General features: G+C 56.4%; 1 long non-coding RNA gene across 1 annotated transcript; it reads right to left on the bottom strand.

Moving 5' to 3' along the window:
* Positions 1-2,042: 2,042 nt before the first annotated feature.
* LOC145530270 (uncharacterized) lies at positions 2,043-5,770 on the bottom strand. The gene is made up of 4 exons (XR_014071623.1): positions 3,825-5,770; positions 3,563-3,615; positions 3,187-3,285; positions 2,043-2,435 (listed from the first exon to the last, which is right to left on the bottom strand). It is a non-coding gene; the product is annotated as an uncharacterized LOC145530270 (long non-coding RNA).
* Between the last annotated feature and the right edge of the window lie 4,122 nt (positions 5,771-9,892).

The raw sequence follows: 9,892 nt of genomic DNA, 5'->3' as shown, positions 1-9,892 counted from the left end.
AACAAAGCTAGTGGAGGTGATGGAACTCCAGTTGAGCTATTTCAAATCCTAAAAGATGGCTGTGGCTCAGATCATGAACTCCTTATTGCCAAACTCAGACTTAAAGGGAATAAAGTAGGGAAAACCACTAGACCATGGGAATCTGTTTTACCCATGAATAAAATGAGGCACTGAGAAACTAAGCACCCTGCCTACAGTCACCCAGAGCTTCAGTGGAAGACACAAGTTGCACCCAGGCATGGTTAGATAGCATCACCAACTCAATGGACATGAGATTAAACAAATTCAAGGAGATAGTGAAGGACAGGGAAGCTGAGTGTGCTGCAGTCCACGGGGTCGCAAAGAGGTGGACTTGACTTAGCAACTGAACAACATCTGACCCCAGATCCTGGGTGTTGAATAACTCCCTGTTTTTCTGTCTTTCTGGATGATCCCAGCGGTCCCTGTGTGATGCTGTAGTCCATGGCTGTCTGCTCTGGTCTCCCAGCTGCTAGGTGGCTGCCCAGGGTATGATTCCCCGCAGCAGTGTTGTGGAGAAACCTTCCTTCCTCATGCCCAGATACCCTAAGTGGCAGTATTTGAAGACAAATGCTGCTCATCCTTCCACTTTCTCAGGTCTGGAAGGAGACTTCTGAACCAAGCAGTTGTAGCTGTATGGCCGGAAAGTCAGGGAAATTCATAACAAGAGCAAGCTACAAAGATACGTTGCTGAGACTGTGCACAAGTACGTTGGGGACTGCTTCAACCTCTTTTATAGATGGAAAGACTGAGGAGGCAGAATACGCTTGAAGCGCTTGACCAAACTCATGCAGCAGATGAAAGAGCTGGGGTGGAACCCAGCAGGCTTGGTGCTCCACCCATGGGCCAGCAGCAATGCCATCACCTGGGAGCTGCTAGACATTCAGAGCTTCCCGTCCCTCCTCGACTCCTCGATCACCTTCTGCTTCTAACAAGGTCCCAGGTAGTTCATCTGCATGGTGCAGTTTGAGAAGCAAGCTCTGGAGATTGGTCGTATGTTCTGTCTGGGTTTATTGGGCCATGCAGCCGATGTCAGGAGCAAGGCCAGCAGGAATCTTTTTGCTTAGTGCTGTATACCCAGCACCTAGAACAAGGCCGGCATATGGTGATGCTCAGTAAATGATGGATAAATGAATGAATGAATTTGGGTATGTCTGACTTAGGTCCAGGCTCAGAATTCCTCAAAGACTTTCTCCCGAATTACTATGGGGCTTCTGCCAAGACTGGGACCCCTCCTTTCTGGCTCTCTTGTCGGAAGGTGCCTCTGGTGTGGGGACCACACGTCGTTTGGGATTATCTGCTTCCCTCAGACCATGTGAGAACCAGGCTGCAGCCAGTTGCTGTCCTGTAGGGGGCAGACCCAGTGTCCCCTGAGCAGACAGGCACAGAGACCAGGAGACAGAGCCAAGCTTGGGTAATCATCAGTGGCAACATTGCCCAATGTTGGATCAAATCACACACATTCCAGAAATCTCCCAGAAAGCAGCCCCTCTCCCAGCCACGTTCCTCATTCCTTCCATTTGTTCATCAAATCATCTTCATCTTGGGCTGTTGTTCCACTGCTCAACTTCTCAGCTCTTTCACATACCTGAGAGTTATTTCAGCAACATTTCTCCAGTGTCTGTGAAGGGTTTTATTTTTGTTCAGTGAAAAGGCTTCAAAGCTCTCTCCCTGAGCTTTGAGTTTGGCATGGACGATGTGAATCATTTAATGGGAATTGTTATGTTTTTTTTCTCAAGGAGGGATTATTCTCAGCAAAGTCTGGGACTGGCCCGAAGGAGACAGCCAGACATCTCCAGGTAGAGGGAGCATCCTGCTGTTCTCTGGTAAATCAAAGAGGAACAGGCGGCTCCTGCCCCCCTCATGCCTGGCCTGACCCCAGCCTTTCATGTGCAGCGGCCACAGGGAGAAGAGAACGCACAAAACCAGAACAAACCCCCCAAAGTAAAGGCTTAAAATGAAACCATTTCACAGGGACAATACTCTGTTCTTCTTTAAACTCTACCCAAGAACAAATGTGAGTCTTTTTTTCAGTGGAAAGACCGGATTTGGGCTTTCATCCTCAGAGGCCTTTATTTGGAGTACCTCTCCCACCTCCACTCCTTTCCTTATTTCAGAACTTCTTAGAGGCTGGGGTGGGGGCAGGGAGGTGGACAGGAGCCTCCAACCCGCCCCAGGTGGGGACCCATGGCCTGGGTCTGGGGATGTTTGGTCTTTGGCCAACTCGGGTTGGTGGGATAATGAAGGGTCAGCCTTTATATCTGGGCAGTCAGTGGGGAAGAAGTCAGGGAAATCATAGCACCAGGACCCTGTCCAACCCCAAAGCAGGAGCTGCCTTACCGTCCGCCTTTCAACGTGTAATACATTCACAGGGAGTGCCACCACACCGCTGGTGCAGCTGGGAGGAAATCTAGATGCTAAAATAAAATATCGTCATGCAGCCCCAAACATTGTCTTGCAGTCCCTCTGGGTCCCACACAGTGTGTGAGCAGGGGAAGGGCGCCCGAGGCACAGGATGACTCAGACAGTCTCAGGGGTTCAGGGTTAGATGCTGCTAATCGCTCCAGTGGAGATAGCTCCCACTCAGCTAAACGTGCTCTGAGAGGCGACAGGAAGCCAAGCTTGGGTATCAAGTACAAGGCTGCTATTTTCTTGGGAACAAGCCTTTCTAACCAGGGACGGACTGACAGGCCACTGTGGCCTTGGCCACCTACTCCTCCTCCCGGCCTCCTCCCTGCCTGACTCCAGACCTTGGGGAACCTTCCCTGTAGAAAGTCCTCCCAACCGGAGGGGACAGAAACTTGCGGCCTATGTGAGAACCAGGCTGCAGCCAGCTGCTGTCCTGCACCATCCAGCAGGGGGCAGACCCAGTGTCCCCTGAGCAGAGAGGCACAGAGACAGGGAGATAGAGCCAGTGGTCAGAGGGGGTACATAGGGAGAGGCGCGGGAGCCCCGGCCGGAGGGGGAGGGCTGCGACCACTCCAATGGCCTCTGAGAGTCTCTGGCCCTGAGGACACCTGCCTGCCCCATGCAGCGGCCAATCTCATCTCCCTCCCTGGTCATTCTGGGCTGACCTGGGTCACCCAGGGGCTCCCCAGGCAGCAGTGCAGCTGATCGCTTCTTCCAGCACTGCTTCCTGAAATGCCCCGTCCCTTGGGCGGTCCTCACCTTGCTGCTCGATGCCCAGGCTCACTACAGATGGCTGCCCACCACGACGGCTGACGAATGGTGGATGGAGCAGAGTTGAATCGAGAGAGCCAGAGGAGCCTGGGGGGGTGGGTGACGTCACTGGGGCTTTAAGCGGCCCCGAGGCGCTTCTGGGCTCCGCACAGATCTGGGGGCCAAGCCTGGGTCACCCTCTATGTGTCCTTGGGATACTTAATAGCCCTAACAGCTTCCTCATCTTCTCTCAGGCAGTGGAAACAGCAGGCTCTGGTCATCTGCACAAAGAGACTAAATGTGGCTTCCCTTCTTTGAGGCCCGGCTCAGGGGGAAGAAGGACAGAACATCCCTCCTACCGAGTCACTTTGGGTGGACCCCTTACCTGTGAGGTGAGATGGTGTGCAGGACCTAGACACTGTCCTTCTCTCTCTTTCCCTAAAGCAACAAAAATCCAGTGACGTTTCACTCAGAAGTCCAGCATATGAAAGAGATAAGAGCAGAGCTGCCTGGTTGAAGGTGGGGCATGTGGGATGGGGGAATGGGCGAGGGGTGGGAAGCCCCCACCTGGAGCTGGTGGCTGCCTCCACAACCCTCCTGGCCAGGGTGCCAGGGACCCCAGTTGGAACATCCCTCTGAAGGCCTACCTTCTCTGTAGTCAGTTCAAATGTGGCAAATGGAGCTTCTAGCATGAAACCTGACCCTCCAGCTGCCAAAACCCTTGTGCAGGCCTGTGCAGGTACTACAGCAGCATCCACAAAGGATGTGGCAGTGAGGGTTTGACGTGGTGGAGACAAAGGCCCACCTGGGGAGGGCTGAATCCAGCCCCGAGGAGGCCCCTGGGTCCACACGTTCTCTGCCTCCCTGTCACCGGGGTCCACCCCTGTCATCCCCCCACGCATAGATGGCTGCTGTCTTAATGCCGCCTCCCCCCACACGTCCCCAAGGCTGGCACACCCTGCAATTATGGTCTCTGTTTCCCTGGCTCTCCACCCTGCCTGCCTCGCCTCCCCACTCTCTGCACCTAATTGCTGGCTTTGCCCTTCACCGTTTCCGCGCAGTAACGCTAAGTCCCGTCCCCCCTCAGCCGCGGGTGCTGTCTGTTTCAATAACTGCAGAGACAAAAAGAAATCAAGATGGTCTCAGGAAAGCACTTCCCTTAGCCTGGGAGAAGGGGGCATTTGAGCAGGTCACCAGCACTTCTCAAACTGGAAGCAGCATTTGAATGACCCTGGGATTTTGCTAAAAGGTAGACTCTGGTTCTGTGGGCCCAGGGCGGGGCTGGAGACTTTGCGAGTCTGACCAGCTGCCTGGCGATCATCTGCAGGCCTCAGTGTTAGCTCAAAGGTGCCAGTAAGCGCACAATGGCAGGCAGGGAGCCAGGAGTGGCTGGGTATGGGAGCAGGTCCCCTCACCTCTGCCTGCCTCCAAGCTGAACTGGGGGGTTGGGCCCAGAGCCTCTGGGGTCTTGGTGAGGACCAGAAAGAGGGTGCACTCGATTCTAGCCCAGGGCAGATGATGCAGCCGGGAGGGCTCCTACGAGAGATGGGGACCCTGGGGGTGCTCCCTTCCCTCCCTGGTGAGAAGGTGTCACCCTCTCCTGAGAAATGGATCCCTTTGACCAAATCTTTCCAGAAGTACTTATTGAGTGCCTACGGCATTCCAGGCACAGCAGAGGTTCTGAAGAGACAGAGTAAACACGAGAAACCATGTGACTCCTGACTCCTTCCTGTCACCTCTGTTCTCTTGCTAGTGTTGCAGGGAGAGAAGCTAAGTGAGATAAATAGATAAAATACAAAGTATATTTCTGGTAATGAAGGCACAGAGCAAAATAAAGCAGAGAGAGACAGAGAGTGAATCCAGGGGGGTGGGGGCGCTATCCAGGGCTCCCAAGTGGACTTTTAGAAGACGAATTGTAAGAGCCAAAGGTATAAGCTCTTTTAAAACCTGAGAAGTAATCTCTGAGTGTGTGACAAGCACAGGAACCCATGTGACAGTCTCCTTCTTCCCACGCCTGACCACCGCGGTCTGCAGGGTGGCCTCCGAGGTGGGGGGAGGTCAGGCTGTCCCAGGGCGGACTGGCTGTCGGGGCGGGCAGGGACAGAAGGCCAGCTCTGGGCTGGCGCTTTGAGTCTGCGGGTCATTTAGTGTCCCCAGCAGCTGGGGGGCCCGGCCCCTCACCAGGGGGCGCCTTCCTGCTTCTCCCACTGCTCCAAGGGAAGGAAGATGGAGGCTCTCACGGGCTCCTGCCCCGGCCAGGCACAGGGAGTGGCCGAGCATGGCATCGTCCCACCCCGCCCCAAGCTCTGTGGAGCCCCTGCCCTGGAGAAGCTATCAAGAACACCCCAGAGCCCCAGCACGTCCTGCTCGTGGGGGAGAGGCGGGCTGAGCCACGGCAGCTCTGATTTTCCAAACTTTCCATTTCAACTAATATCCTAGGGGTTAAACCTGGCCACCACATGGCAGCCTGTTCCCCCGCCATGCTGTCGCCCAAGGGAGGTTCCCCTCCTCACTAGGCCCTGCCCTCATGCGGCCTCCCGCGGCCTCTGGCCACAGGTATGTCACACTCAGGCCGGAAGTGGGAGCGGACTCAGGGGAACCAAAGCCGGAAGCTGCAGAAATAGCTTCCGGGGTGGGGGCGTGGTCTCCTGTCGGCGCGCGCCCGCGCCAGGTCTCCTGAAAGCCTCACCTAGCGGCTGCGCCACCCTCTCAAGCCAAGGGCGTTCTCAGGCTCAGGGCCGCGTTCCCTCAGTCAGACTCGTGCTGGGTGGCCCACTTGTCCATCCCAGCCTGTCTCCTTCCACCGTCTTCCACGGCGCAGCTGGGAGGAGGCATCCAAGCCCCGCTGGCCGTGACCCGGTGAGGAGAGGGGCTGACCAGAGCGTCCCTGTGCCTGGCACTCGTCCCCCCAGGCTCCCCAGCCTGCCTCCGGGCTCTGTCTGACTGCACCCACTGCGGGGCACAAACCAGCTGCAGGCCTGAGTGTGGCTGAGGTGACCTCTGCCTTTGGTGCCCCTTCGTGTCGCGATGGCCTTTTCATGTCCCGAGCTCACCCACAAGGGGCCGTCCCTGCCCACACGGGCCTCCCTGTGAGCTGAGGTTACACCAGGTTCTGGGTGCCCACCAGAGGCAGCTGTGGGGAGAGGCATCCAGCAGGGAGGGCCGCGGTCAGCGGGGCTGGGGGCACACAGGCGGGACCTGGAGGAGCCCCGGTCTCCTGTCTGGACCCAGAGCGGGTGCAGAGTAGGCAGTGGGAAAGCCCAGGACTCCGAATGAGGGGCTGGCAGCCTTAGGCCTCAGGGGCTGTGGGAGGTAGTCCACTCTCAGCACCCCCAGTCTGCAGCTCCTTCCTGCACGTGGAGGGATGGCTGGGCATGGCAGACACCTGTGCCCCCCACTTCTTCACCCTCTGCCAGGCACCCTCCCAGGTACAGCCTCCAGTCCGCCTCCAAGAGACCCTGGGGGGACCCAACTTAAGTGAGGGACCCACCTTGAGCCAAACCAGTGTTTCCAGAGTCTTTGGTCAGGTCCCTTCATTAGCCTATACGGTGGCTCCAGGAGAAAAGGTGGAAAGGTGGGCAGGGCCCCCCCATCCCACAGGTGCTGTCCTGGGCAGCTCACCTGGCTGGGTCCCAGGGTGAGTCCAGGGCCTCCCACGGCTGCTGCCCTTCCTCACGCCCACCAGGCCACAGACCCCTCCCTGATGTCTCCCAGGAGGGCCTGCCCCCACCTCCAGTGTGTCTCCAGCTTGACAGGACCCCTGGAGGGCCAGAAACCCTGTCTCCCAGCACTAGTTGGGACTGTGGTGGCACCTGCGTGTGGGCAGTACTCCTAGGAGCTGCTGTTTGGGGTCAGGTCAGTTCTGGGGTTCTGTGTGGGGTGCGGGGGTGGCCAAGGAGGAAGTCCAGCCCTGCCCTCAGCTGCTGCGTCAGTCTGGCCCCTGCCTCCTCAGGTGGGCCCACAGGCCTCCCCACCGTGCCCTGTCACCCGGTGCCACAGCCTTCCCTTGGCAGCTCCTGCCCACCCCCAGGCGAGGTCTTGAACCCAGCAGGGAGGCCAGCCCGTCAGGTCTCTGCTTGGCTGTGTGCCCAGCTAGTGCCCAGCCCCCTGTGAGGTTCCCCATCAGGGAACAAGATGAGGGAGCTGTGATATAAAGGCCAGGGACAAAACTGGCATAGGACACAAAAAGCAGGAAACAGTGGTGCCCCAGGAAAGCGTCTGGGCAACGCTCAGCTGAGGTCCTCAGCTGGCTGCAGAGCCGGGCACTGTGTTGAGCCCCAGAGCCACCAGCTCTGTGACCTCACTTGCGTTACCTAACCTCCCTGTGCCTCAGTGTCCTCACCTGAAAAACCAGGATCGGCTAAGGGAGCTGGGCAAGGGTGGAAGGCGTGACCATGTGTCAGTCACTGAGCAAGTGCCTGGCCCTTGGCAGGCTTTCAGTGCATGTCATCGCCAGGTTACACGGATGTGAGGGCAACCGAGACCTGGGCAAGGTGACCTGCCCAAGGTCACAGCCAGCAGGGAGCTGGTCACACTGCTGAGAGCCTGCAGGAAATAGATGGGGACCAAACCGCTTTGGTTTGCAGCCTCTCTCCATGGGAGGGCGGCTGAAGTTGACCTCACCACACAGAAATCAATAAGCAGGAGGCTGTTAAAAACCACCTCCCCATCAGCCTGCCGCTGGCCGGGAGCTGACGGATGCTCGTTCCATGCCCTGCCCAGCCCGCGGGCACTTAGGACCCCTCCACACTGTGTGCAGAGCATGCATGTGGGGCTCAGACAGAGGAGACAGGGCCCAGGCTGCAAGGTTGTGCCCGCACCTCTCAGCGTCCTGCTTAACACGTGTCTTCCTGGGGAAAGAGATTGCTCCCTGACAGCTCCACATCCAGAGGAGGCTATCGTCTCACAGCAAAAAATAAAGGCAAGTGTGAAAACAGCTTTTTATGCCAAGAGGGGCCCACACTTCCAGGGGAAGCCTTCCCTGGAGGCCACTTGTTCACTGTAATTCCTCAGCCTGGCTTGAAATCACAGCCCCATGAGTGAGAACTGTTACAGCTGGGGCTGGACCCCACCGTGAGTGGCCGCAGGGCTTTCCAACTCGGGGCCCAGGTCATCCACAGTGTTGCTGGAAGAACTGGCCGGGAGACTTAGGTCAGACTCACCAAGAACCTGAGACTGGTGTATCCTGGCCATGGCTGAAAGGAAAAGCAGGTAGTTTTTCTAGGATTATTGAGAGTAACTTAGGCCTTGAACCTGCCACAACAGGCTAGGTTATGCCTCAGCAGCACATACTCACCAAATCTCAGTGTCCAAGGGCAGCAGCAGTGTCTCCCCGGCTCATGGCACACACCCATCGTGGCGGGGGTTTGCGCCCTCTGGTCTCTCCAGGGCCAGATGGATGAGGCAGCCTTTTTCTTAAACTTGCCGGCTTTTGTTTCATGGAGACCTTTTGAAGGACTCATGCCAGCAGCCAGCTCTGGCCTGAGAGTGTCACAGCTCACTTTTGCTCACTGGTCAGAATTAGTCCCATGGCCCTGCCCTGACACTGGAGGGCTGGGAAGGCAGTCAGTCCTCCAGGGTGTCCAGTCACCAGGTGGTCATCAGCCTGACTGATGCTCAGGCTCCAGGAAACCCCTTCTTCCCCAGCTCACCCCCTCCTTCCACCAAAGCCATGCAGTGGCCACATCATGATATGTTAATGGAGCTCAGAACCGGGCTTGCTCTGAAGCCCCCTGGCTGCACCACTGCTGTGAATCTCAGACATTCACTTTTGAGCTTCCAAGCATGGACTCAGATCTCCAGGAATTAGTGCACTTTCTTATTCTTAAATAAGTTGTACATATGTTGTTGTTCATTGTTGGATGGCATCACCGAGCTAATGGACATGAGTTGTTTGAGCAAGCTCCAGGAGATGGTGAAGGACAGGGAAGGCAGTCCATGGGGCTGCAAAGAGTCGGACACGACTGAGCGACTGAACAACAACAGTGTTGTTGTTGTTATTTTGTTGCTCAGTTGTATCCAACTCTTTTGCGACCACATGCAGTGTAGCCTGCAAGGCTCCTCTGTCCATGGGATTTCCCAGGCAAGAATACTGGAGTGGGTTGCCATTTCCTTCTCCAGGGGATCTTCCTGACCCAGGCATTGAACCCATGTCTCCTGCATTGGCAGGCGTTTTCTTTACCACTGAGCCATCAGGGAAGCCAGGAGCCATATATAAAAATTATATATGTATATATACAGTGTATACATATGTTTCATATACATGTATATATACACACAGGAAAGACCTCTAAAGACCTCAAATTTTACATACACAGGTGGACAGCAAAGTTGCCCTGGAAACCATCTTGCTCCAGCCTCGACTTCACCAGGCAGTTGATTGGAGCATAAAACTGGGGTCCTAGGAGATACAAGATGCCTATGGTCAACAGCTAGAACAGGGAGGTGCGGACTGCCGTTCCATCTTGGGGGATTTGGGCCCCTGCAGAGTGACGTCTGAGGCTTTGCTCTCCAGCAGCCTTCCACACTCAGGTCCCACTGAGATTACTGCACCAGCTCAGCCTCACCGGGAGCCCCCCTGCCAGGACCACGCGTTACCTCTGGGGCTGTGAGTGCTGTGGTCGCTTTGCTTAACTTACTTTCCTACCACGCACAGCCCAGAGAGCCCAGAGAGTTAAACCCAGGGAGGCACAGGTGAAACAGCCAACCCTCTCCC

Source organism: Giraffa tippelskirchi, chromosome 12 (genome assembly GCF_054371585.1).
Source record: "Giraffa tippelskirchi isolate mGirTip1 chromosome 12, T2T-mGirTip1v1.2.pri, whole genome shotgun sequence".
Classification (NCBI taxonomy): Eukaryota; Metazoa; Chordata; class Mammalia; order Artiodactyla; family Giraffidae; genus Giraffa; species Giraffa tippelskirchi.
Note: the sequence above shows the minus strand (reverse complement) of the source record. Positions and strands in the feature narration are given on the sequence as shown.